Source organism: Mycteria americana, chromosome 6, assembly GCF_035582795.1.
Source record: "Mycteria americana isolate JAX WOST 10 ecotype Jacksonville Zoo and Gardens chromosome 6, USCA_MyAme_1.0, whole genome shotgun sequence".
Lineage (NCBI taxonomy): Eukaryota > Metazoa > Chordata > Aves > Ciconiiformes > Ciconiidae > Mycteria > Mycteria americana.
Genome location: NC_134370.1, coordinates 37,055,269 through 37,081,508, shown reverse-complemented (window position 1 = coordinate 37,081,508; position 26,240 = coordinate 37,055,269). Strand labels below are relative to the sequence as shown.

The 26,240-nt window shown below is 36.8% G+C and overlaps 1 protein-coding gene across 2 annotated transcripts in view; it reads left to right on the top strand.

The window, feature by feature from the left end:
• CTNNA3 (catenin alpha 3) overlaps nt 1–26,240 on the top strand; it is a 555,174-nt gene that overhangs the window by 124,397 nt on the left and 404,537 nt on the right. The window lies entirely within an intron of this gene.

Sequence of the window (26,240 nt, the reverse complement as noted above, 5' to 3'; positions counted from 1 at the left end):
TAGAGTCTTTACACCACTACATTTGATCTATGTAAAAGCACCAAGTTACAAGTGTAGAAATTACTTAATTGCTAAATTAGAAAGCTAGGACTGTTTGGTAAATCTAGAAATCTGATTGTCTGGCATGCTTATAGGCCAATTAATCTGTGAATTTTTGAAAAGGAATATAGTTTGTTTGTGTTTTAAAAATAACTATTAGATTTAAAGAATGGATTTGGCACTTCTTACGTCTGGCAGTGAAATGATAAAACAGTGGAGGCTCGGACACTATTAATATGGGTACACAGTGTTAATATCATGCTTTTCCTCTGGAAACATTTTCTGTAGGCATACTGTTCTTATGTAAAGATACTTCAAGATGATTCATCAAGCACATTGAGAGGATAATTGTATGATACAGCTATTTGTTTCTTTTTTTGGAAGCTGAAATTCCTTTCTATTCTGTAAGTCATACTAGTTAACCCAGTCCAAAGCTGTTCTAATGAGACTGTTTTCTTAGTCTTATCCTTTTGTCATTAGGATAGTTAAGTGTAGGGACTAAGATAATCTATGCATGTCAGATGTTTTTTCATTTCGCAGGTATTGTACCTGATATTTTCTTTTTATTTATGGGAGGGGCAGGTGGGATTTACAGCTGATTTATTTCATTTTCTGTGAATTCAAGTTGCTCTTTCAGTCCCTATACCAGACAAAGAGGCTTTCATATTTTTACTCAAAATTTAGCTGCAATTTCTGTTGAATGCAATGTAATTCTTGAACCTCTCTGGTGGTACTTTACACATGGATTAGCTACATGAGATTTCTTTAGCTCTGGTTAGCTTGGAATGTTAGTCTTTGATACCTTCTTGTCGTAGAATTCTGTTGCAATATCTGTTCTAGGGTGGATCAGGTTTGTTGTTAAATGGCTGAAAGTTTAATAAGGGAAGGCATCAACCTGTAGTAGTCAGAGCACGTGGGAGGATGCAGATGTGGTGTATAGCAACCCATGTAAGTCCAAAAGATCACTTGTCGCAAGAAAGCTTTAGGGGAATTCTATGTCTTGCAGGAGTAAAACTGCATGATTGTAAGTCAAATGGTCGTAAATTCTTGGACTCTTGAAACAAAATTGTGATTATGTTTTCTATTTCAGGAATAATCATGGTTTTAGGGTTACATAATGCAGACTAAGGGGAAAAGAAGAATATGTAACCCACTCCACTGACTTGAGAAAGTCAGGAAGCAGCTATTTAAATATGGCAAAAAGGGCAAGTGTCATATAATTTGCTGCAGAACAGAGTGTCTGCACAAGGTGGCAAAGACGAGGAGGGAAGCAGAAAGGAAGAAATACAAGAGATTTAAAGGTATGAGGTGTTACACTAGGGTTAAATGATAGGAATGAATTTAAATTTTTTAGTTTCTTTTAGTGCTCGGCTTATACAATTAATATTGATCTCAATGGAAAAACTCTCACCAAGAATAGTTCATGGCTATAACTGAGACTGGATTAAATAAGTTTTTCAATGAGAAGATTATCAGGTGTCAGTTAGTCTATTTCACAACTCTGACTCACTGAAGAATAGACGATAGATCCAGGAGGCCGTGCTGATTTATAACTGTCTTCTGGGCACTTCTATTAATAATTTCAGTAAGCTAGGACTGTGAATCGAATGAGTTATAAAAATTATGCCAGCCATTTGTTAACATAGTACAATTTAAGAACTAGGTTGTGATTCCCTTCCTCTGCTTAGGCACGCTGTTGTACTCCACAAGCAATCACACTGGCTATGTAATACTTCCTGTGAGTCTATGTGTATGTTCTCATGGTGTATTTGTGTGCTATGCCCAGGGTGAGGCACAGAGGCTCTGTACCACGGGTTGTACATGAGAGTGGAAAGTTTTCCCTGCCCACCATCCACAAAGGGCATGCTTTTGCTCCTGTCTTCATCCTGATGATGTATGGTTCACAAAACATAGCCTACCGACTGTCATTTCAGTTCTTTTCAATCACTCTCATGAGTTGTAGTAGTCAACTGCTTGGAAGATTTTTTTTCTGGGTATGTGTCTGTCATTTCTTGCTAGTATATTGGTTTGATTACTTTTCTTAAGGCTTCTTTCTATCTGAGTGTTGCTAGTGGGAGCTGCATTGCTTCAGAGACACCACACATGGTAAGTGCCACCTTTGCAAATCCTTCTCTAGCAGCTGGTTTGCCAGGAAGCTGTATGAGCTGCACTGACACTGGTAACATCCCATGTATTTCTAAAGCCCCTGGGTCTGGTACTGATGGTGCATGTGGCCCGCCTCGTAAGTGTTTGGCTTTAACAGGACCATTGCCAAGGACTTGAGTGACTAATTTCTGTGTACGTTCTGCATTGTCTGTTTTTTTGAAACTAGCCCTCAGTGCCTAAACAAACGTACAGGAGCTTATGATTGCCCTAACTATTTGAAACACTGTAAGAAATACAGCTTTTTTGGTTCCTAAATTTGTGTTGTTTTCTTTTTTTTTTCCCCTCAATTATTCCAAGTCTCTAATAAGCCTTAAGGATATCAAGTGAAATCAAGGGCCTGTTGCTGTCAGTGATAAAATTTAGAGTTTTTACTGCAAGCTGGGAGAAACATCTTTTCAGCAGATACTGCCTTTTACATAAATGGCTGTTTTTCACAGAGGCTGTATCACAGTTAGGTGATGCAATGGAAAGTTAAGCAAAATGTTCTCTACACTAAAAAAGACCCACTCTGTCTTCAAGAAGCTTTAAGTTTTTCTGTTCACAAAGTAATTCAGACATATAGTAAATTGCAAATATATTTATAATTCTTCTGAAAGGCAGCAATTTTTCTTCTGGTATTTCAAATTATTTGTGTATTATTGTCCTGTACTATCCTCTCTGATTTTTACTCATAGACATATATCGTTAAGGCATATATTTGCATTTCAGGACATGAAATAACAGGAATTACTACTGTGAATTTGGATAGCTTATCAATGGAAGAATCATACTATGGTGTGTGGATAATAATGTATCCATAGGAGCAATCATTTTGTTCTAGTATTAAGCACTTGCATTTTCCTAATGGGAAGCTCTTGTCTTGTCTCTGCTCATCCTTTAAAATGAAAAGTTATTGAATACATTGCAGAGCAGCAATATTAACTCCATGTTTCTCGAGTTCTCTATCTGCTTTTACTCCCAGTCACAATAGGCATATGCACTTATCTGGGCGATCAAAAGGGATAATAGAGTTGTGATTGAGTGTGGGTTAAAGTGGCTGTTGTGAGCAGCAGTTAGGATGATTGCAGGCACTGCTTTCTCTGCCTTCATTAAACAGGGAGGGTATGTCTGAATAATTATTCTGCACCCACCTGTGGGTTTGCATAAAGATCACTGGCTAGATCGCTCAGACAAGGCTGAAAAAAGGTTGGTAAAGAAAGGTCAGATACACTGATGGTATGATAGCTGCTTTCTTGAATTAAAGTTTCCTTACTTTTGGAATGTTGTTTAATGATATTTGATCTTTATTAGTTTCTCAGCTTATTCTGGATATTGGTTGGATGTGTATGTATATATACACACACACTGTTACGCATGCTGGGCCAGTATACTTTATGCCTTTTCTGATAGCTTGTGATTTTATTCTTTCTTGTTGCGTATTTCAAAACCTTCTGTTTCTTAACTGGGTTTTTATGTTAAAATTACCTAAGTTTTTGGGTCAAATAATGTCAGTAAAATAGTTTGCATTTTCATTGTCAAAGTTTTTGCATGTTTTCAAGACTTCTATCTTTAAAAATAGTTTCAAAGCAAAATTGAAACATTGAGATCTGAAAATATATTTATAAAAACAATATTCTTTTGTTCTTTTTAAATACATCAGCCAACTTCATACAGATATGAAAAATGCATCAGTGCCACAGAATAATTTCTTGTGTTAAAAATATTTCATAGAATATTTCACACACAATTCACAGAAATGTGTGACTGTGCAAACTAGAACTCAGTAATTTAGTCTGCAGTTCTGGACGTCCCTGTGCTTCTTGTGCCACAGGTGGTGGTGGCTGCTGCTGCTTGCTGTACCACAGCTACACTATGTGTATGGCACTGCTATACTGAGTGTGGCATGGAGCAGAGCCAAGCCATCCCTTCTCACACCAGCAGTGGTTTCAGTCTCTTAATGAGACATTTAAGAAAATGGGAGGAGACTAATGATACATTTTACCTTGAGGCCAGATCAGGAAGTGGACTGAAGTTGGCCACATTGTACATATTTATATTACGTATCTAGGGTACTGATAATCAAGCCCTGACCATCCATGTAGCCTAAGGGCAGGCCAAGCTGAGGCTGACTATAAATGTCATCTGCTTTGTGGCAGACAGCATCGGACCACTCCAGGAACGATGCTGCAAGGGAGATGAAGTCATTGGTGGCAGATAGTGAAGCATCTGTATTGCATGTAGGACATACCTGAATCTCACTGGAAATGCAGCTGCTGGAGCTTTATCTCTTTGGGTTCCCTGAAGGTTCTCTGAAGCTGTTCTCTGTTGCTGGTTCTCTGTTGGTTCACCACAGGTTTGTGTCCACAGCTTCTGGATATGAGACACATTTGGATTTGAGGCATATTTGAATCTGAGCACATAAACTGAAATGCTGTGAGGATGAGACTAGGAGCTAGGATCCCTGAAAGTAGGGTCACACCTGAGACAGGGAGTGAGCTGGACTGTGCTGACCCCTGTAAGGAAAAAGTATGCAGTAGCCCTCTGTAGCCATGGGGAAGGTCCAACTGTGGGAAAGATGATACAGTGGATACTTGGGACTTGTGCAGTTGTGTCTGTCTATAGATTTCAAATTGTAATTGTTCACTTACTGGAACCTGAGCGCTGGAAATTCAAAACCAGAAAATGGATGGAAAACCAGGAGTCTTTATTTATTGATGGCATGGTTCTGGGCCTTACCCTTTGTCTCAACGCATAAATTTGAGTGCTGTGGAGTGCTAATGCCGTGCTTTACCCCTGTATTGAGTACTCTTCAACAACAGCTTAAGGTCTGATGCATTGTCTCTATGTAGAGACTGCCTGTGATTGATAACATTTTGTGTAGTATTTTATTGCCATTCTTACTCTTTTAGAGTGGAAGGACTTATAGATACCTCAAGCATACAGATACCTCAAAGTTCATGTTACTTGTACTTTGTGGTTTCCTGATGAAGACTTGTAATGCTTCCCTGGGTAGAGGGAAGACAAGACACTTTGGTTTATCATCACAGCGGTGCAGTGTATCTTGCATTTAAGCTACTTAATCTTGCTCTGAGCAGTGGATTTTTCATTTCAGTGCTCAGGGGGAACATTTTTGGTAGCTCTGGAAATTGCAAAAATTCTTCCAAAAGAGTTCTTTCAGATCCAAGAAGACATTTTGTTCTGCTTAAAAAGGGAATGTTTCATATTTTTAATTTAAAGAATTGACTGGTCATCTTTGTTAGATATTTGTATCTCTTGGGGCTATTTTCCCTTAATTATCCGTGTGCTATAGCTGCAGAAAAGTGGATTACTGATGGTTAATAATATATATATATGAAAAGACTGGTACTCCATAAATAAGAAATTAGGGCACAAAATGTTATCTCTTACCAGAGAAAATTCACATTGCATGAATCAAATAACCGGACTTGTGAAAAAGTTCCAGACACTTTTCATATCTGCTACAGCTCTTTATGGTAAAGCTTATGTTCTCCATTCACGTACGGGTTCACCTAACCTGTTCTGTCAGACGGGCTTCAGAGAACACAGGCTATTTCAGAAAACATAGTGTTTGCCACTTTTTAAGTTTCATTAATTTGGGGCTAATTTGCATTTATGTTTTGGAGTGGGGCTATAGACAGCAGTCTAATATGAATATTTTTTTAATAGTATGATGAAAATTTATTTGGAATGTATAATTTCCTTCATGAATACATTTTTTATGACTGAAAAACTTAAACCTTCTCATCTCAGTACCTGCCAGCTACTGTTTGCTCTTCTATAGAAAACTGCTATGGTGATGTGTGTTAAAATTTTGTCATAAGAGATCTTCTTGTCAGATATCAAAAGTATTACAACCAGTCTGTCCACAGATCATATATTGATACATGTCTAAATATGTGTATTTTACCATTTTCACATTGTTTGTCCGTTGTTGTTGTTGTTGTTGATGGTGAAACTGGTGGAAGGACATTACCAGTTCTGCTAAGGCATGTACATCTTTTTACAGAGCTCCAAAACGTGGTTTGATTGTAGCTTCCAGTGAAACTGTCTGTGTGGCTGCATGATATTGTGAATCTGTGAAATTGATAATTGAGCTCATTAATTAAAGAATCTAAGAGCTATGACTGAAGAAATGCATTTTCATATAGAGCTTTGTACCTTTATCTGTTTAGCTTGATGTGTCTCTAACTTTATCCACATAATGAAAATTATTCCAAACAATCACATATGACACAGCTGAAGATTACAGCAACTGTTTAGAGTTATGTTAAATATGTTATTTGTTCAATAATATACTTGAGTATTGGATGCTCCAAATTGTTGCCAGTGACGCCTAGGGAGCTAAGAATAGGGGACTGTTTGACTTGTCCTTCTTGGTTACTTTCACTTTCTTTCACTAATACGCATCTTGAAAAGTTCTGTGTAATTGCTCTCTGGTTGAAGAACTGAGCCCAAACTTGGCAGACTAGATTAACCAGGGAGTTTGAAGAAATTCCTTGTTAAAGTCTTCAAGAACAGAATAGCTGGTGGTTATTCATGCAAGTGATTGAACTAACTGACTTCCTGAAATCCTTTTTTCTGTATTTCTATATAGGAACATGAACAAACAGAGCTTGTATTCACATCTTTTTGTAAAAAGAATGGATTCAAATGTTCTTAAATACTGTCCTCTTTATATTCAAACATTTGAAAAAACTACTGTTCCAGAGAAGTTTGGAAGTCAGGTATAGCAAAATGTAAACTATAAAAATTTCAGTGTGTGATGTGTGGGTGGAAAGTGTCACTCAGATTTTTCGTATTCAGGGTTTTTTTAATGACTTTATTGAGTATTATGTTTTCAGAAAAGAGATTTATTCCGGTAAAATTGGTATGCCCATATGGCATATTATGCTGGCATTTATGCAGGAAAACATGTAGTTTTCATAATTCTGCTGTTGACATTGGCCGAGTACTTAGTTCAGTTGACTTTGAACACTCCTACAGTGGGTTTTCTGCAGTATGTATAATTGAAAATTATTTTTCTAAATGTTAACTTTTGTCAAACATTTAGTTTGATAGGGAAATTAGATATGAACTGTTCAGGAAGAAGATATTTAGTGTGCTTAAAAGACAAAAGTAGTCTAGTGAATTCCCCAAATAGATTTACGGTTGAAAAATAAGCTGCAGTTTTACCTGATTATAGATGGTCTTACAGAATTTGCAATAAACTGGGATCTATGCACGTGAGCTAGAGAAAGATAATGAAAGATTTTCTATTCTTAAGCCCTGTTTTTCATTTAATGGTTCTGAGCCAAGCTATTTCAAGATTAATCGGATCTTAACTTAAGGCTTGCATTGAAGTAATGTAGCATGATGAGCGACTCATGGCTCTGTAGAAGATGATTCAGTACAATAGTCAGTAATTTGTACTTGGTATACCTGACAGGACTGGAAATACATTGGGTTGCTGAAGACTAATTTTTATTCAGGGAACCTTCAATAAAGTAGCATTTTCTCTCTCCAAGATGAAATAAATCCTTGATATTATGGTAATAAACAAGCATTACAAATAAATATTAAAGTATTTGTTAACTCAACATTTACCTACCTGTTTAATTGACAAGATTTTTTTGTTTTTTTACAGTTTATGGAAAATGGTTGTCATTACGTGAGGTTTTTCTTGACCAATTTCCTGTTTTCTGGAGGATGTTAAAAACTGATGATTTTTCTAAATGTTAATATGCTGTTTCTAGGAACACTACTGAAGTCTGGTGTTTCAGAATGCATTTATGTTGTTTTTTATCCTCTGTATAGGACAGCTGATTTTTGTTGTCCAAATATGTTTCTAAACTGTATTCTGTTTCAGATTAAAAGGTATTTAACTTCTTGTTTATGCAACAATTCTTATTAAAAAGATAAGTAATTGATAGTTTAGGGAACTCTTAATAGAATATTGATATTGCAGACAAATGAAGACCAAATCCAACTTTTTAATGAAAGAATTATTTTTTCTAAACAAATCCAAAATGCCTTAAATTCTTCTCTTAAAAAACTCTTAATTGCTAAGTATGTAACCTACACTACCCCAAATATCTCTGTGCAATCTTTAAACATGTGTTCAGTGTGATAGCATGCTGGATGTTAATGTGACTTTAGTCACACTTCTGACAGTGTCTCCCATAACACAAACTGATGAAGTATGGACTAGATAAGCTGACAGTGAGGTGGGCTGAAAACTGGCTGAAGTGCTGTGCTAAAAGGGTTGGGATTAGCAGCACAGAGTCCAGCTGAAGGCCAGTAGCTAGTGGTATACCCCTGGGGTCAATAGTGGGTCCAGTACTGTTTAACTCATTAATGCCCTGGATGATGGGAGAGTGAACTGTCAGCAAGCTCGCAGATAATAGAGAACTGGGAGGAATGGCTGATGCACCAGATGGTTGTGCTGCCCATTAGAGGGACCTCAACAGGCAGGAGGAAAGGGAAGGAAGCTCATGAAAAAAGGAAGCTCATGAAATTCAACATAGGGAAAGGCCAAGCCCTACACCAAGTTGGCCATGAGTCAACATTGTGCTCTTGCAGCAAAGGCCAACAGCCTCCTGGGCTCCATTAGGAAGAGCATAGCCAGCAGGTCAAGGGAGTGATCCTTCACCTTTACTGAGCTCAGGTGAAACACATCTGGAGTGCTGTGTCCAGTGCTGGGCTCTCCAGTACAAAGGAGACATGGCTATACTGGATAGAGTCCAGTGCAGGGCTGTGAAACTGGCTAAGGATTTGGAGCAGTGACCATACACAGAAAGGCTGAGAGAGCTGGGATTTGTTCAGCCTGGAGAAGAGAAGGCTCCAGGGGGATCTTATCAGTGTGTACAAATATCTGATGGGAGGGAGTAAAGAACACAAAGCTGGACATGTCTGAGGGGTTCCTAGTGACAGGACAAGAGGCAATGGGCACAAACTGAAATACCGGAAATTGCATTTAAACAAGAAGAAACTTTTTTTTTCTGTGAGGGTGGTTGGAAACTGGAACAGGTTTTCCAGAGAGGTTGTGGAGTTCCCATCCAAAACCCAAGCGAACATGGGTGTAGTTGACCATGCTTTGAGCATTGGGTTGGACTGTATGATCTCCAGACGTGAGAGATCATAGATAATTCCAGACCTGAAGTCTGCTGACTTCAATATGTGGAGTCTGTGATTCTAAACATTTGAATAAATTCCAAAGTCTGTGCAACTTCCTGGATCTCCCTGCCAGCTTCTTTTAATATAAAGCATTATTTACTAATGGAAGATAAAAAGATAATCTGGTAATGAAGGTAGGACAAAAAATTACATAAAGTAGTAAAAAGAAAGTTTTTCTTTAATTTGAATAATCTCTGGCAATCTTGAGGTGCTGAAAGGGAGATTAGTTACTAAATTCTGTGCTAATTAATCCTCTATATAAAACAAAGGTTAGAATGACACCTTGAATTCCTTGTAGAAATCATTTGGGAAGTGGTTGATTAAAGGCTGTCCCTATGAATGTCATCAGCTAGAGTGTTGAGGTCTACTGTGTGGCTAAAAACAAATGCTTTTTCTTGTAGTTACTCAGATTTAAGGTATTTGTAACCCAGCAACCTATGAGATGCTGCAGTTCTCATAGAACCAGAGGTGACTTCTCTTTGATAGAAAATTGAGATATCTGCATAGTTCTCAGATGGCTTTTCAACTTAATTTCTTGCCTAACTTCTATTGATATTTTTTTATGAGGAATGGACAGTGGAGTTTTATGTGAAATAGCTTATGATCACTTTTGATGAAATCAGTACTGTATCATTAGACTATTGCATAAAAAATTCTAATGCTTCGTCTTTACTGTTCAGCCAGATCTTAAAACAGTGATTTAAAAGAGACTGGGGACCTGAGGATCTAAACCCGAATTCCACATTTCCATTTTCTTTCTGAAAAGAAAATCAAAACATGGCTTAAAGAACAAAACCAGATCTTTGTCTGTGGTCATAAACAGCATTTATTGGCACTTTTAAAAATTTTAACTTTCATTTCAGTGGATTCATTTCCAGTTGTTGTTTCTCTGTCTGATGTGTTACTCTTTCTTAATTAACTAAAAATAAAAAGGAAGAATATTCTTTTGCATCATTGCAATTGTGACCAATGTGTATGATCAGAAGGCTGGAAAAGTAAACAATCAAACCAACCCCCACCATTGTACTAATTAAAAAATAAAAAAGCCCTTTCACGGTCAGCTTTTCTCAAGAACCACTTCTTGCGGTTGTTTTCTAAGCCTGTGTTGCCAATTGGCATATTTTCTTTCTGAGTATGTGAAGAAAATAAATGTCTCAAATCAGACAGCTGCAATGCTTAGTTGAATACATTAAATAAAGTAAATTATTCCAATTACTCTATTTACTGGAAAATCCTTGCTATCTTAGGTTATTCTAATTATTTTTAACCATTGTTTCATTATCAGTAGCAAAAATTAAAGAAAATTTACACAAAGATGGAAAGAAAGGATAAGCCAGCTACTTAACTAGGGGCTGTACTCAGGAATAATTTAGGATTATCTTTTCTATCAAGTAGCAATGTTTCTAATTTTTTTAAAACCTTAATATTGTATAGGAGGAATCATCAGTCTGTAAAAGGAGATAACTGGTAAAGGAATCCCTCCCTCCATTCTCTTACTGAATATATTCAGCTCTTTGCAGGAGAAATGAAGAATAATAATCAATTTGAATTCCACATAAATAGGAGGAAATAAGAAATATGATAATTACATACAGCCTGGAAGCAGTTAATGGAAAACAAAACTGGAGCCCAAAGTAAATGTCTTCTCTGGAAACTTGATTAGTGCTTTTTTTTTTTCTTAATACAGCAAAAGAGCACTGTATTATTAACGTGTCTACTAACTGTACACATACAGAAATGGACAATGTATACGTGAGAGAGCATACACACACAAGCAGGAAGGGTTTTGTTTTGGTAATGATGTTTCCAGTCTACTGTTGGGAATAATAAGGAAGAGAAATAGATTAAAACTTTGCAGAGTTCCAGTAGAAAGTGTGAACTGAATGAAACCAAGCAATGACTATGTAAAGGAATCATGAAATGCTTGTAGCCATTTTTTAAGGAGGCAAGTTCATAATGACATTTTTGATCCTTGCTACAATTGGCTAGGAAACGGAGTTTTTATTTATTGGCTTTCAAGTTATTGGAAAACTTTTTGTTTCTAATTTGAAAAAAAGAGGCCTAATAATCTCCTGGATTCTGCCAGCCACCTCCTGTGTTCACCTGTGCACACATTAAAGCAAGAGTTCGAAACGAAATACACTGGGATGTCTTAGGTGATGGTGACTGATGTTGCCAAGATTATTATCAGTTTTATACCTGTCCACTCCTGAACAGCTGTGGACCAACTGACCAGATTGTTTAGATGAGAGATGAAGTATTATTCTAGATCCCAATGGGAAACCAGAGTGCTGTTGCATGTGAGTGAGCATGCAAAATCTGAATAAGCCCTAGGTAAGGCTGCCAAGTTCTTAGGCTGTTTGGCTCCTTAGTTATTGTGATCCTTGGAACACCTGCCTCTCTGAGCTGTAAGAACAGAATTTTTGTAGAGCAAGACTACTCAGGGACTGGTACCTCCAAGTTCTTCCCAGAACAGACTGGGAGCAGTGGATCTGAAACTTTCAGATTTTGGTTCCAAGGCCATCTTGCACAGCTGGCAGGGCCTATGTCTGTGTTTTGTCAGAAGATCTGTTGTGCTTGCTCTATTTCCATGGAATATTCTGCTTTTGATAAACTGGCAAAATGTAATAGAAGAAAGATTCCTCAGGAGAATTTCCAGTCAGCTGTATCCTTGATTTCTGATGATGTGCTTCGATTCTTATGTTTGTTTTCTGGTTAGTCTGTAGCATTGCAAATGCCTTTTAAAATATTTGATAGTATTGTAAGCAAGAAGCAAGCCCTCTGACTACTTAATTTTGTCTCTGTAGCTTTCATCAATATTAACTTATTCATTGAAACTATTAGTTAAAATACAATCGTATACTTTATTAGGTTATCAGGGACATCTGACATCTGGTGATACTCCCTGCTCAAAGAAGGGCCCACTACAAAGTTAGATCAGGTTGCTCAGGGCCATGTTCAGTCAGGTCAGATTTTTAAGGATGCAGATTCCACCGACTCTCTGGGTGCCTATTCCAATGTTTTATCATCCTCATTGTGAAGCAGTTTTTTCCTCCCTATCTCATCAGAGTTTCCCGTTTCCCCTTGCGTTCATCGAAGTGCTCAAATCAGCTGGAATAGGTAGTCCCATTGTGTACTTTGCACGTTTGTACTGTCAGCCACTCAGGTCTGTCCCCTTCCTTGTGCTAGCTCTGAAACTTAGGTTACCCTGTCTGTCAGCCAGGTCAGTTTGCCAAACTGACTATTCACTTGTTCTTGTTGGATTAATTTTCTTTCACTTTTACTGAGCTGAGTCAAGGGCACACAAGCTCTATCTACATCCCCAGGGAAACAAGAATGAGTAACTGAGAGTGCAGAAGTGGGCTAGCTGAGCAGAAATGTCCCTTTTGTGGGCTGTGAGCTGTTAACTCAGTCCACCCTGGGAAGTCAGAAGGAGGCCCGCACTTTCTCCCTTATCCGTCTGACTTGTCATCCTTTCCTGGCAAGGCGTGTGTTACGGATTCATTCTTAATGCATGTCTTAAGCCTCAGGTTGCACCCACAGAGAGGTTCTCATTAGAGAACTTCCTTCCTAACACCTGTTAGTTCTTGCAGCTAATTCCTCCTTAGAAAGCTTAGAATTTTTCCTCCCTGAATTTTTTATGGTTTTCACTTCCATAGAAGAATAATGGTTATTTTAATGAAGAAACGTGAGCCTGTTTCACTTTCTTGGATATACCAACATTTCTTTTTAGATTAACAGCTCTTCTTAGAAACAGCAGAGGCCTCCTGCCTCCTTATACCTGTTTTTGTGCCTCACTGATTTGCTTCAGTATGAAATGTGTTTTATGCTGGTCTATATGTTCTGCATGTATCTGTAGATTATAATTGGCTTTTGGTTGAGACAAAAAATAAAAATGTAATTAACCATGTTGGGGAGACTGTTTTTTTTTTCAGAAACACGCTGTAACTGAATGGCATGTGGGTTGTGTATGAGCTACATGATGGCAGTTTCCAAGGATGAGGTTAAAGAAGGAGGCAGATGACATTCCCTTGAACATATATTAAAAAAAAAAAGAAAAAAGGAAAGGAAAGGTAAATTTTATTAGTAGGGGTCTCATTTGCAACATGGGGAGGAGGCGATCCTACTCTTAGCACTGGTGAGGACAGAGGTGAACTGGGTGATGTAATTCAGGCTTCTGTATATTCATAGACATTGCCAGAGAGTTTGGCTTTTCCACGTCTGGAGCAAAAGTAATGTTTGGCAAAGGTCAGATATTAAAAGTATTTGCCTGGCATTTATTTAGATATAGCTCCAGTGGAATACTACTACAAACCCAAGTGGTTATTACAACTTAATTAATGTAGGGAGGTTGAAAAAATAACCAGAAGGAGTGTTTTTAGATTTTTTGTTTTGACCACTAATTCAGGGTGGAAGTTTTAATTTTTATATTCTCTAGTTTATTATTGTAGTAGATAGTCTGTATGTACCTATGATACACATCTACAGGCCGACCTATAAATCTGGGATCATGCATTGCTTGCAAACAGCCGCAATATGATCCTGTCCTTGGTATTCCCTCTGGCTGGTGGTGAGAGTGAATCTTCAGTGACAGGAGGAAGTAAATGAGGAGGAGTTTGAAAACAGTGTCATGGGATTGCTGTGAGATTTAGCTCCGTGCTTAGGACAACCTTGTACCATTATAATGCTCCTGTGGGAGTACTGGGAAACTATCGCTGTCTATGAAAGTAGTACCTTCCCCTCAGTTCTGTAAGGCCTGGCTGTTGGCTAGATGAAGATTTTGGTATGTGGTTTCTAGGTCAGAATGGATGTTTGCTCCTTTGTCTAAAAAACAAACATTCTATTGCAACAATAATACAGCAAGGCACACTCCAACAAGTTTTTGTATAGCGTCAAAGACTTTTTTGCTCTGTTAAAAGAAAGAAATAACTAGTGAATTTTAATAGTGAAGAAGATGGTGGAAATCTGAGCACTGGAAGTAATTTAGTCAAAAATACTATGAGAATATAAGAAACGTGATTCTAAAGATTACAAGTGAAACAGCCAAAATCATTCATTAAAAAAGATTGCAGTAAAGACTGGATTCAAAAGAAGGTAGAGGGTAGAAGCTATTTTAAGGCACAAGAGCAAACTTCTGGAAAAGTGGAAAGCATAGAAAAAGACCAACTTGCCTGCATCAGGAGTGTTTTAGTGACTGGAAAATAAAATAGAGATGCAGTGTAAATAAAAAGACAAGCATTGATTGTGGACACAGCCAAAAAAAGCTGTGGCACAGAGTGTGTTAAAACCAGTAGAAGTTGCATAAGGCAAGAAGAGAAGTTTCTACTAACCCATTATTAATAAGAGGAACTAAGATGGAAAGTAAAGACATTTCTAAATGGGGGACAGTAACTCAAAAATACTATGATTTTTCTACCCGCTTCAGGTTTCATGTAAATAGTTAGCTGGGAATAGGTGCTTAATGTAGTTAATAAGACAATGTGAAATACATGCCAGAAGAAGGTTAAAGAATATTTAAGAAAGGAGTTGCTGAACCATTGGCCTTGTAAAAAATAGTGAGGAATGAGTATTTGCAAGTAATAGAAAAGCAAAACTTATCTTAAAACTAGGGAATGTACAGATCAGTCCCTGTAACTTGGATAACCAGGAAGAAGCTGCAGGAAATCCTGAAATGTTCATTTCCTAAAAATCTTCAGGATAAGAAGGTGGTGATAAACAACGAGCATGAATTTTCAAAATACGTTTTGTCAAATACATCTAGTTCGTTAACAGAATAGCTGGCTAGTGGTTAAAAGGGAAGTAGTAAACATGATGTAACTTTGCACATGGTGTTTCACACTGAGAAGAGGACATTTTCATAAGCAAACTTGAGAAGCATAGTTAACAGTATTAAGGGAAAATACAGTTCATGGAAAAATATTGTTCCTAGTGAATTGTTATTTATACTATTGCAGGTCAACTTGGAATAGTTTAATAAAGTGTGATGCTGCAAGGACTGGCCCGGGTCCATGTGTATTACATGTTTTCATTAATAAAGTGGCTGAGGGAATGAAGAGTGGACTTACTGTGTTTGACTTAAGAGTTTGAATGATGCTACCCTGGTGAGAGTTCTAAGTATTTTATAGGACAGTAAAAGCATCCTCCTGTCCTGTGTCGTGTCTGCCCCCCCCCCCCCTTTTTTTTTTCTTAATTTGGAGAAATGGTCTGAAATCTGCAAGTTGAAATGACAAGTGCAAATGATTACCCTTGGGAAGAAGTCAGCTGTATAAATAAAAATGCAGGATTTCTGGCTTAGCAGTGGTACTGTTCATAAGGCATTGGGAGCTGTAGAGAATTACAGGTGAAATGAACCATCAGTAGGACGCAGCTCAGTATGTACTTTTGGGCATTACAGTTTAAGAATAGCGTGGGCTGATAAGAGGAATGAAATGAAGCAAGGATTTTAGAACATATAAGAAGTAAGAAGAAGTTGACTTAACTGAGTTTGTGTAATTTAGAAAGGAAAAGATGGAGGAGAAGAGGAACATGATGATGTTTTCAAATATGGAAGCGGTTTTCATAAGGTGTATGTTGTTAAGTTATTCTCCGTATCTGTTAAAAGAAAGACAAATGTAATTGGCAAAAGGTGAAATTTGTGCAATGTTACGTTAAAAAAATCAACCATATAGATGAGTAAACACTGGAACAGGTTGCCTTGGGAGGCCGTAGAGATTCGTTTATGGACACAATTAAAGACTGGTTAGACAAGCATCTGTATCGGCAGCTCTAGGAACATCTATGCTGTTTCAGAGTGGTCAGGATGGAAAAAGTGACCATGAGGTTCCTTCTAGCCCCGCTGATTATTGTCTTACGTTTTTATTAAAGTAATATTGCCAGTCTTCATTGGGCATTTTCTTACTACAATTTTTTTTTTCCCAGATTAGTGTAGAATTGTAATGGTGAATGCTTTTCATATGCAGTGATCAAAACTGGACTGAAATTTGGTAGGGCTTTTAGACTCCGGGTTATCTACAGATAATAATCTGTCCCTTCTACAATTTTGCCTTCAGTATCTGGGGAAGGCTGGATATACTAAAGGAGCTATTAATAGTTGTATGCATACTAAGAGTCTCTTTCCCCATGAGCTGTTTGCATGAAAGTAGTACATTTAACAGTGATTCAGCTTATCATATCAGCAGGATTTTCTTTTACCCTGCCAAATTTATAACTACATTAGAAAGATTTATCTAAATTTAGTATTTTAGAATCTACCTAACAATTTTACATCCTATAATCTGTTCATGAACTAGAACTCAAGTAAAAGAAATAGAAGATTGGAATTTTGCTGTTCAAGATTAAAACTTTAGCAACCAAATTGCATTTGTGTAATGTGATATGTGATCTGTTCTCTCATATTAACATTTTTCTCTGAAGAAAATTGATATGCGCTGTAAAAAAACAACCAACCAGCAAAAAACCCAAATCTTTCTAGAATTTGGTTGTATGGCAGAAATCCACAATAATTTCCCAGTGTAATATAAAATCTAATAAATAATATTTAATATTTAACATTACTCTTTGTACTTACTGTTAACTTTTAATATTAGTCATTTTAATAATTATTTAATAATTTAAGAAATGTCAATATCACTGTTAGTGCTTTTATGTAAGAGGGAATATCACTCTGCTTTCTTTTGACTCTGGTTGGAGGAGTGATTTACCTAACGTTTTGTCAGGCAGATGAAACTTTGCCTAACCTGTTAGCAGGGAAACAGTCAGCTTGAGAGGCCACACGTGATTGTGTTGTTAAATGCTTATGCTCTCAGTGTATTCTGTATGCATTTCATACCATGCTATTTTAAAAACAGGATGCATTGGCCTACCTGTTCTGGTTGCTGCACTTTGGATTTGAGGGAGCTCTCCTGGAGGCTGCTCCTGCCTTTGGGGTGTGCACAAGCGAGGAAACTGCCTGGAGCGTGGAGTGGGCCAGGGGGTACAGCTGGGAGGCAGGAGGCTGCCCCAGGCCTGCACGTCCATAGGGAGTGGACCTCCAGCCAAGCCTCACCTGAAATTTGGAGGGAGGAAATTTTCCCAAGGTTCTATAGGAGGCTTGCTATGATTGCTGCAAGCCTGGAAGCTGCTGGAAGATGTTGGACTAGGAAGCAAGAAAGGAGTAAGCTACCAAGTGTGTCAGGGTACAGACGAGGGGGAGGTAACCATTTTCGTTATGTTTTGAGTCACTTGGCCTTCTGAGCTGTCTTTCTCAGATAGTTACTGTGTTCAACTTTATAATCGTTCTGTTCTAATAAACAGAAAGCTATAGTAAACATAGCTTTAGAGATTGTGTGTGCTTCTGCTACAATCACACGAAAGAAAAAGCCAGTCCTGTTCCACCCCAGGACCCTGTCACACTGTGCCTTTTTCTGAAATCTGGTATGCTAAATGAGCAGAAAATTTGTGAGGGCGATGATGCAATTTTGTGTGACTAATTGCAGTGCTACCCTCTTAATGAACTTCGGCCAAATGTCCGGTAGATTTCTTGTAGAAAAGCTGTTCATGAAAGCATGGCTGCAAAAACAGTGCCATGAAAAATGGAGCAGGGCACTGTGTTGGGTATGTTGAAGATGTGACTCCTGCTGTCAACTGAAAGGTCCTTTTATAGTAACTGGTTGATGTTTCACTGACTGGAATATAAGAACAACCCAGAATAAGTATTTGCTTGTTGTTGGGCAGAAATCATGTAAATATAAGGCACGAGAGAGCTTTGCAATTCTTCCAGAATTTTTACTGGAGCTTCAGGTACAAACTGATGGATCTATTCTGAAATAGACTGTGGTTTGTTCATCTGCTCTAGTTGAAGCAGCTTTTTTTTTTTTTTTTGCCTTCCCCCCCCATAATTTGGTTTGGTGTTATAAAGGAAGAATGACTTAATTATGTGTTGAACTGACTTTATCATAATAAGCTTGAGAATCTAAAAACATACTATCAAATGTCACTATTTTATGTGATATATTTCACAGCTTAAAAGACAAATTTTTTCAAGAGTTGAAATTAGAATTGCTGACAGTAAGGAAATAAAAGTGATTGATGGACTGTTTACACTTGACCAGCTGCTAATGAATTCTCACTCAATATCTTATTAGCTTGTGCTGAAGTAATACATAAGGCAACCTAGAAAATAGCCTGAAGTTCCTAAAACAACAAAGAAGAAAAATTTAAGTTATTCTGATGCTTTTGAGCTGTGAACTGTGATATAAGCTGTGACTTTTGATGTTCTTGAATGATGTGATTGATAATTTTTGTTATTCAATTGTTTACTCTTTACTGAATGTTACTGTATATTTTGGCTCAGAGGCAGGGAGAAAGGTTGCTTATTTTCCTTGTTGGCCCCTGTAGCCCTTGTTCAGGTGGAGCTTTCCAGAAGGAAGAGAGAATGCACTTCCTTTGAGAACAGCTGAGCCTGCTCAGCTGAGAGAAATTTCTGGAGTTTCCTAAGCTAGGGACTGTTATCTCTTGGAGGAGACTTCAGAGAAAGAAGGTAATATTTCTGCAGATCCTAAGGGAGTTTTATACAGTTATTGTATCTCAAAAAAACTCCCACTGAGAATTCTTAGCCTGAGAACAAGCTTGTAGGAAAGGAAGTGTACGTGACGAGCAAGGGAGGGATTGGCTGACTAACACTTGGATTTTTAGTTTCTTTTATCTAGCAGGACAGCTTTTTTGCTCTTTCAGAATTGTGTTGCAGTGAAGCATAGCTTTGATTCAGTGTCTTTTTTATTCTCTTAAGGATAAGGTAGAGGAGGTTCTGGTCAAGAGGGGGGCGGTCTCTGGGAGTCTTCTAATAGCCGCTTCTCAGTGACACATAAAATTTAAATTCTTAAATCAGTATATGGATGAGTTGTTCTTTTCAGTGTGAGAAGGAAGGAGTTACCCTCTCATCAAATATTCTTTCAGGTATAGGAAATATCTCAGAAGGCTGGAGGTGAGTATTTAATTATGAGATTAGCTAGTGTGTTGTGGCTGTTGCCTACGTCAAACCGTGCAACATAAAACGTGTTTTATGTTGCTGACTCCTGACTATCATCTGTAGAAGTGCAAAAATCCCACTGCTTTAAAAGGTCAAATCCTCTAAAGCCAATGGTGGAACTTCAACTGACTTTAATGGAGCCAGAATATCATCTTGTTTCAAGGAGTTATGCTCAGCTCTGTGGGTATAAAAGGACAACTGTGTAGCATCTGGTAAAAATTAGGGGGGGTGGGGATGGAAGGGGGTCTTACTAATTTTTTAAAAAGTGTGGTCTGTGTTGAATATTTCATGCTGTGCTTTTTGTTGTTGCCTATATTGCCAGACACCCATGTTTATTGTAGTGTCTTATAAACACTCTTTGAAAAATACACTCAATATTTTTGTTAAAATACAGTCCTGGTTATAGATCTCTTTTTATTGGAATTGTGCTGTGTTTTTGATGTTTTGACATTCTCTCTATGCAGTTTGGCTATTACTTTCTTTTTCTTTTGACATTCATGATGCAAGACGGAAGAATTTCTGCAAAGCAGAAGGAAGAAATTGCGGTTTGACCTAGTGTTTAAGCTAAACAAATTAGTAAAAGAAAAAATGTTGAAAAATAGTGTGAATTCATCCTGTTTTCCTCACGCATTTTTTATCAGTATTTTGTGGCAGCTGAAATTTCTGACCAGGACTATACTCTGTATGTCTCTCTTGGCCTCAAAGTGTATGTAATTATGCTGTTTCTCCTTGTAGGAAGCCTTATTACCCACAGGCAAATGTAATCTATCATCTTTTCCTTCAACAATTCCCCTTTTCCCTCTACCCCAAAAGAAATCAGAAAAGATTTATAAGATTCTGCAGCCCACAAAATCTGCTTCATTATCCTTAAATCAGGTATATCTGATTGCAAAGCTCTTATTTTTATAAGAATTTTGGGAGCACAGTATTTTACGGTTTTTGATGTGCTTTTACTAAAGGTGAAAAATGCATTTTTTTAAAATTAATTCTTTTGAGAGTTATTGCTGTAAAGTCAAAGCCCTTTTTGTCAGAAGAAAAATAATGGATCTACCTAGAGATGTCCAAACAGAATGAGGTATTCAAGCTGAAAAGATAACATCAATTCAGATAGTATTGTCTTAATACATATACTGTGTTACTATCCTATCCTTCTGACGTAACAGAACATCTTAATCACCTATTTTTACTGCCATGGCAGATGAGGTAGACAGCTTGTTGAATCTAGATGTCGTTGTGTTCACTCCCCTTCTCCAGAGAATTAAATCTGATTTGGGACCAATCAATGTGAATGAGCAGCTTAATTTGTGCCTTCCCATTTTCATTACTTCCTGTTTACTTGCTTATCTTAATCTGCTACCATAATGACCAGTTACGCAGTTCTGTCAAGTCCTTCATAGTTGAATCATTTTGGTCTTCCTTTTATGTCTGCTTCTCTTACTGTTTTCTCTCCTTTCTTTCTCCATTTTACACATCTACCCCTTCTCCTGTATAGATAAAATTTAATTTTTTTCCTAGCTGGATGTATTTCCTAAAGTTTGTGGCATAGGAGAAGATGTTTTTCAGTGAAATGCTTATTCATTTTTGGACAACTTTAATGGAGATATTGGCTTTGTGTGAGAAATAACTGTGAGGACCTCAAGAACTGTTATTGGTAGTTAGCACATTTCACCCTCATTCTTAATTGCTGTTTTGCTTATTTATCTCTTCAGTCACACAGTAAACTTATAAACCAACTCGTACTGTTTCAGCTTAGTTGACCTGTTGATGCTACAATATATATGTTAAAGATTTTCCTCTTATAACACTTGCTTAGTTTTTTAATTATTTTCCAAGTTTACCTTTATAACTGAAATTCTTGAAAACTGTGGTGTTAATGGAAAAATATACCACTAAAGCATAGCAGACCTCTGCTTTTGATAGGCAGCATTGTATGTCCTCATTGTCCCATGTAATTGAATAAATTTTCATATGAACAATATTTTGGTGTCCTTATGTATATTATTATTTATTTATTTATTAATAGTTCTGTCTTTGATTTACTTTTCCACCTCGCTTGGTTTCCCTAAAGTCCTCTTAGGTGAAACAGGTCATTAGCAATAAGTTATTTTTAACATAAAAGCACTTGATTGAGGCTTTCATGTAGAGTTATTTATTTGCCTCCCAGAGCAATTAGAGAATTGAGATTTAAATGTTTGCATATGTGGGCCTTGTCTTCTTTTTCCCTGTGGTCAGTTACTCTTTTTAGTTCATGTATATAAGGCCAGCTTTTTTTATCCCTCTTAATGATTTACATTTGGATACTCTCTTACGGATTACTCAGATATACAGAAGATATTTACTACTAGAGAAAATGGAAATAAAATGTTTTTCATTTGGGAGGAAGGCAGAAGCCTTTTTCATTATCAAGTTGTTTGCCTGTGTGTATTCAGTCCAGACTTAAATTTAATCCTCCTCATCTCCTATTTTATTTAGTGCCTTATTAGCCTGTACATCCTTTTAAAAACCAGCCTTAAATATCTTATATTCCAGCTCCATATAGTTTTTGAGAATATATTTTTTTGTTCCTGCAGCATAACTTAGTTGCATCTGTGATGTTTATATCCCCTTTCTTTACATCCTCTCTTAGGAGTAACACTGAATTATCTCTGCATTTAAATCACCTCAGGTTTTAGCTAGCAATGTGAGTGTTTTATTTCAGTAACTATTGTATTTTCGTGGTATTAGCAATGCCCCTGCATAAATTTCCCCACCTCCTCCGAATTTTGTAAAAGAAAAACTTAAACACAAAGTCTTACAATAGGCCATTAATGCTTATTTCTGGAAGCACAAATTAGTTTATTCCTTTCCTAAGAATAAGTTTGTTTCTTAGTAAGATACTTGCATATTACATGAAGGAATCTTGGAATATTATTTAGCAATATAAATGATCTGAAATCAGTTCTTAATTTCAGTGGGTTTCTCAATTTCTTTGCTGAAGAAAAGGTGGAATTTCAAAAATCCTGAGGCAAAATGCATGCAGGTAGGGAAGAAAAGAATGAACAAGCACCAAAGCTTGTGAATATGGGAGAAGGGACTGGCAGCAATTTACATTTGAGTTGTCATTTTAAATTTAAACCACGAGACTGATCCTGCAGTGGAGAACTGAGGCAGATCTTTATGCCTGTTTGGGATCCAGGTATCTTCAGTGAGATTCTTTGTAGATTCAAGGAGTTATTCAAAGAAAAAAAGAAACGGAAGAAAGCTTCAGGAACAAAGTAGCATAGAAATGGCTATATTTAAGCCAGACAGTAGACAGGATTACAAATCTTACAAATTATGTCTTAAAAATGGAAATAGAAATGTAATCAATAATGCTTATTCCCAATCAGGTTCATTAACTCCATTCCTATTTAAGTATATAATTAAAAAAATATCTTTTTAAAAAAAATGTACTGGTCATCTTCACAAGCAGCGCATCTGTCTTTCTGAAAGCCCAAATTTTGGAAAATATCTTTCTTTCTTCTCTTAAAACATCATGAGACTTTCAGTCACTAGTAACCTGTATGGCCTTTTTTGAGGTGGCCATGGCATATATGGGTGTAGACCTCTAACAGCTACAACTAGCAATTAGGTTAGGCATAAGGAAAAATATTCTAATAGTGAGAATAGTTAAGCACGGATACAGATTGATGTAGATACTGTGTTTCCCAGAGACTGAAGGTTTTTGAAGAAGTTAGAGAAGCATCTGTCATAGTAAAGTTGATTTTGCTTTGAGATGGGAAGGTCATCTTGTTCACCCCTTCCAGTTCCACTTTTAAAGTTTGTGTTGTAATCACTTGATGAAAGTGGAATTAGGACAGTTTATACTCACATCTATTAATCGCGTGTATTCAAGGCTTTAGGGTGCAAAGAAATAAAAAAACCCGAAAACCAAAACCCAACACCACTTGTGTAGTGGTAGAACAAAAAAAAGGTTGATTTTTATTAGCATGTTATAGCATTAACATACTTATGAGTTTATATTTGCAAGATCTAGTGGTGAAGTCAAAGGCACTTGAGTCAGACAAGGTTTAGTGTGTGCTCGGTAGACAGCAAACCTGTTCAGCTCTGGAGGTGGATACCTGAAAGGCATTTAACACTGTTTTTTTTTCCCTCCAGTAACTCAGCCTGAATAGTTTTTTTTAATTTCTGGCATTCTCATTTGTGACAGTTAGAACTTGGAGAAAGAGGCAAGTTGCTGAAGTGTAAGGAGAAGAAATATGAACTGTGTAGATAATGCTAAAGCAAGAAGACAAGAAAAACCATCATCTTCATTAATCTGATTTGCATATTCAGATATACCATTGATAGCTGCATCTTTTCCTTTCCTTAAGATGAGAATAAGGCTTTTGGATAGTGAAGTCTGGACTAATTGGGTGAGTTTACAGGTTCTTTCAAAATAAAGTTAACAACAGCAAGATGTAAAAGGGAGGTGCATCTTCATTACTAGAAAAATAAATCAGTTTCATTATTTCTTTTGAAAGAATAAATGACAAAAAAATGTATTCAATATGAATGGTTCACTTAATGGCTTTCTATGCCTCATTTATGACACACTCTTGTATAAAACTACTGAAATTATTGAAGTGCACAGTGATGGAGGGACACGTTGTTTTCTTTTAATGAGTATTCTCATCCCTAGTTGATGAGTTTTTGTTCTCTCAGAAGCACAGAATTAGTATATTATCAATGTTTAAATTATTTGACTTTGAAATATGTTTCATTGGTGCAATCACTTTATGATTAGATTGTAGATAGAACTATTGCTGAATTGCATCCACCGTAAAAGTCTATTTCTTATGGAATACAAAGTGGAAGGTACTCTCTCTGAAAGCTGGAAAAACCATATTCTTATATAACTGAACATTTTTAATTCCTTTCGTGTTTATTACAATAACATCCATCCTGTTTACGTCAGTTGACCTAAGGCAATCATCAAACATTACTGTTAATCCAAAGAAATTCCATACTAATGCAACATTAATTAATGCTCACTTGTATATTATCATCATTATATGTGTCATGTTTATAGTGGTGACACTTTGAAGTGTCCACTGTTATGAATGTATTAGAGCTTTAATGTAACAGGACTGGGTATAATGAATTCCATGTTGCAGGCTCATTTGCTATTAGACAGCAGGTGCTCCTTTGTGGTTAACCATCTAAAGAGACAGTTTTAAGAATGGATTATTTACATACAAAATTGATGTTGATAAAGTAGAATATAAGCTCCACGCCATGTGGGATTTTCACAGTTGTACACGCTGCACTTCAGCTTACATAAAAATTCTTCGCAAGGTTCTAGTGGCAAAATGTTAATTCCTTAGGTGTTCATTAAAATAACATTAATCATGAACTCTGATGATGTTCATGTTGATTTATTCTGAAACTTTATAATTAAAATTAATCAGATTCTATAATTAGGTAGAGCAGGAAAATGGAATTTGGCCTTTTTACTTTATAATAGAACTATTAATTCACTTAAATGTTAGAATTTTTTTGAGGAATTTAATGAACATCTGCTTTTAAATATGGATCATACAGTCAAACTTGAATCTAATAAGAGGTTCATGTGTGTCCTTCTATGTTGAAAAGTATTTTGCAATACTTTGTGAGAAACAGGCTTATTTTTTGTTTACCATTGTGATGTACTTGAGAAAGCTTAAAAAATATTCTGCTTCCTGGTGAGCTGAATCTTGATTTTAAGACACCCCCCCCCCCCCCCCCCCCCGAGGGAAATTGGATAATTAAATCTACAGGGTTTCAGATAATGTCTGTACTTTAGATGACTGGATGGATGTTATTCAAGCTACCTGGAAGTCATCAGTCTGTCATTATTAATAAAGTGATAATCATATTTCTGTGTCAAAAATGGAAGTGAAAAGTGTTATTACACTACTCTATGATTTATTTCTACTAGAACAAAGAAAAGAGGCAGCTTTTCTTGCCAAAGTAAATTTACTTTCTGCAAGACTTGTGAATGTTACAAATTTATATGGCTTCAAAGAAGCCATGTACACATTGAAAGAGGGACTATTAAAACACCACATTTGGCTTAGTAAGTCCCTGACCTGCAAATTGTTGGGGACTGTAGGAGCATTCTGGGGAAGTACTGCTGTGTGCTTGCCCCATTCTTCAGTTCTTCTTTGGGTTTCATCTTTCAGCTGCTGTTTGAGACAGGTTATCAAGCCTAGATGTACTTTTAATCTGACCAGGTAAAACCATTATTATATTCATTTACAGATATTTATGCCTTTACTAGTAAGATTTGTCTTCAGGAAGCCCAGGTCCCTGAGACCCATGCAAAAGTCTGGAGCAAAAAGATCTTTCCCTCAAGAGAGGAGGATCAGGCTAGGGAACGGAGTTGAACTGTTCTTTCTCACCTGTTCAACAGACTATTTCTGCTAGACCAGCTGAGGACTAAATACAGCTGCTTGTGTTTGACACTATGCATGATCATGTAATTTGTTTACATTAACCATCTTTGAGTACCTACATTGCTAATAAAGCAATTTCCAGAATTTATTACAGTTCCATTGATACTGGAATCCTGGCTTTATTTTTCGAGTCAGTGATATTGCCCTTGCAGTTTCGATCTGGTTTTTTTTACCATTCACGTCATGGTTTTTGCACAATTTCTGTTCTCTTGTCCAATCTGAGGATTGGAAATAACAGTAAGAGATAAAAAATGCCTTGAGAGAGAAGGGGAGAAATTGAGTGGCTCTCAGTAAAGCAAGCTAGTACACAACTTCTGAGGCTGGTACATTTTCTGTTCATTGTATGTTGCCAAAAGAAGTCTGATATTTGTGATGTATCTCTGAAAACTGTGTATCTATCTATATTTTTTTTTTTTAGTGGT